General features: G+C 33.3%; 1 long non-coding RNA gene across 1 annotated transcript; it reads right to left on the bottom strand.

Annotated features, from left to right (window-relative positions):
* Nucleotides 1–7,034: 7,034 nt before the first annotated feature.
* On the bottom strand, nt 7,035–7,713 carry LOC127087079 (uncharacterized). Its single transcript, XR_007789772.1, has 3 exons — nt 7,546–7,713; nt 7,360–7,444; nt 7,035–7,256 (listed from the first exon to the last, which is right to left on the bottom strand). It is a non-coding gene; the product is annotated as an uncharacterized LOC127087079 (long non-coding RNA).

Below are 7,713 nucleotides of genomic sequence, written 5' to 3'. Positions count from 1 at the left end.
AGGAAGATCAGAGAAAGCTCTGATTCTGAAGATGATGTCGAAGACGATGTCCCAGACATCTCTCCTGCTAAAAGGAAGACTGTTAAAAAGTCTCCAGCTAAGGTTGCAGTTGTACATTTGGACAACATTTCCTTCCATCTGGAAGATGGTGCTGCCAAGTGGAAGTTTGTTATTCAAAGGAGAGTTGTTGTGGAGAAAGAGCTAGGGAAGGAGGCTGTAGAAGTGAAGGAGGTTATGGAATTAATCAAGACTACTGGTTTGATGAAAACAGTTGTTGCATTACCCTAATGTTTTGAAGGATTAGTGAAGGAGTTTGTGGTTAATATCCCAGAGGATATCTCTGACAAAAATAACAAGGAATTTTGCAAGGTCTTTGTGAGAGGAAGGTGTGTAAGGTTCTCCCCTACTGTTATCAATAAGTTCCTAGGAAGAGGAACTAAAGGAGGTGTTGAGTTAGAAGCCATAGAAAATGAAGTCTGTAGGACAATTACTACTGGCCAAGTCAAGGAATGGCCAAGCAAAAAGCATCTATCAGTTGGCAAATTAACTGTTAAGTATGCCATCTTGCATAAGATTGGTTCAGCCAACTGCGTGCCAACAAGCCATATCTCAACTATCTCTAATGGTCTTGGAAGGATTATATATGCTATTGGAACCAGGCTCAACTTTGATTTTGGAAGGTTCATGTTTGAACAAATTGTTAGACATGCCTCCACTAATGCAGTAAAGCTGCCTATTGCCTTTCCCTCTATCATTATTGGAATTATTTTAAGCTAGCATCCTGGTATTCTAAACACAAGTGATATTCCCAGCAGAAGGAAACCTCCATTGTCCATTCACTACAAGTTATTTAAAGGAAGCCATGTCAATGATATTGTCATGACATCTGTAAGGAAGGAGCCAGCCTCTCAAGGTGGCTTGATTGCTCAATTGAAGGAAACTTGTAAGGAGCTGGAAACTGGGATTAGGGTTTCCAAGGCTAGGAAAGAGGCTTTAGAGGTTCTCATTAGTAGCTTGGAGCAAGAAGAGATGGATAAGGTTGGTGAAGCCAAGGAGTCAGATGCCCATACCTCAAGTGAGAGGTCCAATTCTCAAGATCAATCTAGTGGCAGTTCTGAATCTGAAGGTGAAGAAGATGCTACTTCCTCAGACTAAGTTGTAATGGTCCCCCTGTTATGAAGACTGTGTTGTTCTGGATGTTGTTTTGGATGTTTTGGAAGCTTGGATGTTTTGATGTTTTTCTGTTTGATATTTGTAATTTTTGGCAGTCCTTTCTGATGCCATGATGTAATATTTGGGCTCTTTATGAGTTCCCTGGATTTCTGATTATCTCAGCTATTGCAGTTGTGTATAATTATGGTTCGTACCACCTGACATTTATGTTTTAACATTTGATATGTTATAACATCCTTTGTGACATTCTTTGCTGGATTGATTGACATTTATTTTGTCTAATTGGTCGCTTTGGTCTATTTTGACTAAAAAGGGGGAGAAGTTATTATGTGGAGAGCTGTAGTTAAATGTGTGGATGTGGAGATCTGCAGTGCTGATGTAGGCTAAACAGATGAACAGCTGATGTTGAAGGAGATGTTTGATGTTTGATATGGGACAGAATGATGTTCTGTTCTGTGATGTTGGAGGAGATGTCTGATTTGAGGAGACTTAGGGGGAGAAGAAGTACTCATGTTTATCTGTGTTTTACTAGTTGCTATTATAGCTAGTAATTCTGTTTGCTTCTGCTGCTGCTTAAACGTTGTTATGCTGTTTAATTGCTGATGTGTTTTTTTTCTTGTGAACAAAATGGACAGATATATATTTTAGCCAAAATTTGCCAAAGGGGGAGTTTGTTGGTTCTAAGTGTTGGCAGCAATTTTGGTAGAACAAAGAGTGTTCACAAGATGTTACATGTGATGTCTTAACATAAAATATCTTGTACCTGCTGGAGGTTTAAAATATAATTATGCAGGATTGTTTCAGGATGTCATACCCGATGTCATGACATCTGATATAATGTACCTGCTGGATATTTAAAATGGAATTATGCAGGATTGTTCCAGGATGTCAGGCCCGATGTCATGACATCTGTACACAGAACATTCAGTCTGAATGTTATGTGTTATGTGATTGCGCTTTTAATGGCAATCTATGTTTGATTGATGAGTTAATTGTAAACTCTATCAATCAATGATTACAACGTGATTAACTTATTTTCCAAAGAGATCTAACCAATTGTCATAAGAAGATTTGAATGGAAAATAGTTTTAGGGTTTTATGATGTCCAAGCCCAGCTGAAAGCTTCTATAAAAAGGACATGGAAAACCTGATTTGAAACACAATAAATACAGAGCGAAATATTGAGAGAGAATAAGGGTTTAAGTCTTGTGTGGTCGTGTGACTTGTAAGCCATTCAATTCATCCATAGATGATTGAATTGGTCTGATTTTTGAGTTGTAATTTGTCACTCTAAGCTTTTAAGCATGAGTGTGTGTCTACTTGATTGAAGCTGCTAAGTAAGATCAAGTGTGTGTCTTTGAAGAGTGTCTTCTTTTCTTAAGTAATTCTTATTTAATATCACTGGTGTGATTGAGGGGGGTGAGTGAGATCTCATATCTAAGAGTTCTTAGGTAGAAGTCACACGGGTAGAGATTAGGTGAAAAAGACTGTAACCTGTGTTGTTTACTGAGAGTCTTTGAACTTATTCTATTTAGTGGATTTCCTTCCTGGCTTGGTAGCCCCCAGACGTAGGTGAGTTTGCACCGAACTGGGTTAACAATTGCTTGTGTCTCTTGCATTATTGTTCTTTATCTTTATCCTATTTGTATTGTTCAGATATTAGTATCGTGACATTACCTTCGACATCTCATATCTGATACCAGAATTTCAAGTTTCTTCGAGGTCAAATTGAAGCAACTCAGTTCATGATCCTCAAAATTCAAATCCCTGTATCTTTTTATATACTTGGAATTGGAGAAAATTGAGGCCAGATTCGTGCTCCTGAGCATTTTTCATTCAAATTAATGTATTCACTTTTTATTTTTCAAGAAGTTGAGCTTGAACCAGACCGTTGGTGATCACCGAAGAAGATGATCGGAGTTAGGACTCTGGTGGTGCATTGGCAAGGTCCAAGCCATCTGATATGATTCAAATGTTTTAATCTCAAGCATTCATTATTATTACCACGTGTACAACGCATTGACCAAGACGTATGGTGGAACGCGCGCGTGTGGCCATCAAATTTGCCACCTTAATTAATAAGGGAGATCTGATGGCCCTCGTTTTTTTTTTATGTTTAATCCATTTATTTTGATTAATTCATATTAATATCATTTTTAATCCAAAAAATATGGGACTTTCACCAAAAATCTTTAAATATTTTCCTCTTTCATTTTCTGAATTAGAATTATTTTTTGGATTAATTTTGGTATTTTTCATGAATTAATTGTTTTTTTGCATATTTTTAATTGTTTAAAAATACTTCTGACTTTTCAAAAATCATGAAATTTTTTGTCTAAGGTCCTTTAATCTTGTTTGACCTGGGATAAATCTCTTGGCCATTTATTTGGTGTTTTGAAGAGGTTTTAGGTTTTTACCAAACTAATTTTAATTTAAATGCATTTTTAATTTAATTTTTAATTGATTAATTATATAGAAATTATGTTGAGCCATTTTTATTGACTTGTGATGTTTGACTATGTGTTTGGGCCTTGGTCAAGGTTTATTTGACTTTTGTTAAGTTAAAATCATTGGATTTAGGGTATTGGTGAAATGTACATTTCATCTCCCAAAATGAATGAATGATTTTAATTTGATAAAATTCCTCCTATGACCAATTTGTGTTTCTCTCATCTCCCCTCCCTCTTCATATTCAATCTTTTTCTATCCCATCCCTTTCATTGACCAATGAAATCTCAACATTCTAAGGCTGATTGGTTCATTAGTAACCTTATGTTAGATGAACCAATACAAGTATGGATGAGATAGGTCCTTCCTTTGATTGTTTTTTCTTTTAGTGTGTCATATGTTTTAGGAGTTTGGTCCATTATACTAAATCTCTAACATGCATTAGCACCTAAATTTTTATTGCTCGAGCTCAGATAGTTGTGACTTCTACATAAGTCCAATTATGATTGCTTAACATAGAGCTAAATTTGACCCTAAAGGCATAGCATTCTAGTAAGTGAGATTGTAGGTCTCCCCCCTTTCATGGTATTGTGTGGAAACTTGGCATTTTTTCCTTCTTTTGGAATATGTCTTGGTTCAAGGATCCATGCTTGTGAATAGAGGGTTGAGTGTTCTCCAAAGAATGACTTAATCAATTAAAAAGCAAAACATCACTGACATCTAACTAACTAACAATTGACTAACTTGTATTAATATTGCTTTTATTTTCAAGTCATTTACTTTATGCAATTTAAATTCAAATCACTTAACATTCATTTGTCATTTACATAGCATTTAATTTGTTTATGTTTATGCCATTTTCACTTTGCTCATTTGAGTCATATATTGTGATTGTATATATTCGTTTGTATATTTTGTTTGTGTTTGTGGTCTTAGGACCTTAAAATACTTAATAAAGAACAAAAACCCTAAAAAATGTTTGTGTGGACTGTTGGGTTTGATCTGAGCTTTTGGACTTAGAATTAGGCAACAATCCATATGCAAAAAGGACTTGGTCAATGCCAACATTTCTGAGACCAAGTTATTGTGATCTGGATTTTCATCTGATGCAAGTATTGGGATCCACTTAAATTCATCTGCTACAGGGTCTTGATGCAACTGTTATTTTGATCTCATGCCTACGGTCATATTTTGAGCAAAGTCAAGAAGTATTTCATCTGATACATGAGAAGACAAAGAAGACTGTTAGTTGTGAAGTTGCTTGCTTGAATGTGGCTATCTTTATTTGATGCATTGATCTTCATGATATTTGATATTTCTAATTGATTGCTTATTATTGCTTGATTCAAAAGTCCAAATGGAAAGTGGGTTTTCTATATGACATTCTTATCTGTTGGATTGCATCCCATTGGTCAGATCTTTTCAACTCTTAAATTTTAATTTTATGCTTAGGATTAGTCTCTTCATCTCCTCCCATTTCTTAAATTTCAAAATCTCTCCCCCTTTTAGAAACTTTCTTTGCTTGTGATTTCAAAACTTAGACATTATTGCAAATTAGAAACTTTGGCATTATGCCATTGAATTTTTAAACTCTTTTCTTAAATCAAACTTTTAAATGAATTTAACCATATTGAATTAAAATTTCAAAGGACAAAAAGAACTAACACCCATTCAAGCTTTTGGGCCTTTTGTGCCTCTTTTAAAATTAAATTTTGATTAAAAATAACCAACTCATTTTAAAATTGATACCACAACCTACGAGGTTTTGATCCCTCATTTTATGTTGGTACGTAGGCACAAGTCTGAAGGTCTTGTCAAACACAAAAATATAATCAATGAATTCTTTTGTCATCCTCACACTCTATTTATTGCAAACATCTTTTATACCAAAAACACATACACACATGAAAAAGGGCTCCCTATGAGTACCTAGGACACTTTGGGTGCTAACACCTTCCCTCTGTGTAACCAACCTCTTTAACTGTAATCTCTGACATTTTATTAGTTTTGATTTAAAAACTTCTTATCTTTGGGTTTTGTTCGTACTTTTCCTTTTTCCTTTGGAAATAATAAAAGCGTGGTGGCGACTCTGGTTTTATTGACGTTAAGTTTATCCATAGCTTAATGGTCATGAATTTACCGCTATAGTATGCAAATTAAAAAGGGAAAATAACTTCATTGAAATAAATAAATTATTACAAAAATATGTTTATAACATTAATCTAATTATCCCTAAGTCTCCAAGCATGGAAAAAGTTTCCCTGATCTAAATCCAATTCTTCTTCTTCTTCTGAATCGAAATGAACTACTTCTCTTAATCTTCTTCTTCTTATTATTATTATTATTATTGATCTTCTTATGTGCCTTCAGTGCCTGAGGAAGAAATCTTGAAGGAATTTCTTCAGAGGGTCTGACCTTTTGATCATAAGTTGCCTCAGAGACTATAGGAGCCTCTAAAAAAATGGTAGTAGTAGATTGTTCAAAAGTTGTATTCATCTTGAACCATATGTATGTGAAGTGAATGTGGATTTGTGATTTGGCCTGAACAAGTTGTGAGCTTTTATAAAAAAATCTTAGAAGATCGAACACTTTGTGTTTATCAGTTTCGGATCTTTAAAATTCTCAAAGTTAATCACTAATTAAGCATGTCATACTGGATCATAATTACTCCTCAGAAATTGAAACAATAGTACCATAAGAAGTAGGGGTGTTCGCGGTTTGGTTTGGATCAGTTTTGAGACAAAAAATCCAAAGATACAAAGAGCATACGGTTTGGTTCGGTTATTGGATGACAATAAAAAAATCCAATCCGATCCGATCCAATTTATACGGTTTACTTCGGTTCGATTTTATTCGGTTTTTAAACAAACACTACTTCTAAATCTAAAATAATTTTAATTTTAATTTTTTTTTAAATTCTGGCAAAACCATTTTCTATATATATATATATATATATATATATATATATATATATATATATATATATATATATATATATATATATATATATATAAAAGAAACCAATTTAATTTTTACATGCCCGTGGAATCCGTGGATGGTGAATTTTCCAATATGACACTTCAAATACTAAATTGAATTTTCCTGCAACAATTTAATATTTTTTACATGCCTTGGTGAATTTTTTGAACAATCAATTTGCATGACAGGAAAACAATTCAATTTAATTTTCCGTCAACAATTGGATTTGAACAAAAGAACAACAATAAATTTAATATAATTTCAATAGAATTGCAATAAAGAATTTAATTTAATTGAATTTAATATACTTTAGAATCTTGCAACAATTCAATTTTCCTGTATGTAACAGAACAACAATCATCATCATTGTAGAAAAGCAAATCAAGAACAATTATTGAATTACAAATTCAAGAATAATTCAATTTTCCAGTAGAAATTTAATTTTTCTGCAACAGAACAAAAATCAACAACATTGCAGGAACAACAACGGTTTTCAGAAAATTATTACAGGAATCAACAGAACAATAACATAACTGTAGAAAATCATAATAAAAGCATGTGTATTTCCTGATAATCAAAATCACCATTCTTTCTAATTAGCCTACAACAATTCCAGCTTGTTAATAAGAATATTCATTCTTTCTAATTGGTCTGGTCTGCAAAAACAAAAACAAAAAAACAAACATATCAATAGAGTGAATCATTTGCAGCAACTAAACAAACAATATGATCATATTAGTATAAGCAATACAGTCATACCATATCAAGACTAGCTCAAAGTACCATAGCTAATCAGAATCAATATCAGATACATCTTCATTCAATTGTGGAATTGGAACAAGTTCTACAAAAGTAAACCATATTCAAGATAAAAACAAGATAAATATTAATATGAATGGATAAGAATGTTAAACAAAACAATAATACAAGTTATAATTAATTTACCTAATTCCAGATTTTCTAATTCATCCACAAGCTCTTCAATATCAACTGACACAAGCTCTTCAATATCAACTGACACTGGGGATGCTTTACACCAATTTTGTGTGCAAATTAATGCTTCAACTGTCTTTGGTGTAAGAGAGCTTTGTATTTAATTTGTAACGGTGCATT

The sequence above is a fragment of the Lathyrus oleraceus genome, chromosome 5 (genome assembly GCF_024323335.1).
Source record: "Lathyrus oleraceus cultivar Zhongwan6 chromosome 5, CAAS_Psat_ZW6_1.0, whole genome shotgun sequence".
NCBI lineage: Eukaryota > Viridiplantae > Streptophyta > Magnoliopsida > Fabales > Fabaceae > Lathyrus > Lathyrus oleraceus.
This window is presented reverse-complemented; position numbering and strand designations above follow the sequence as displayed.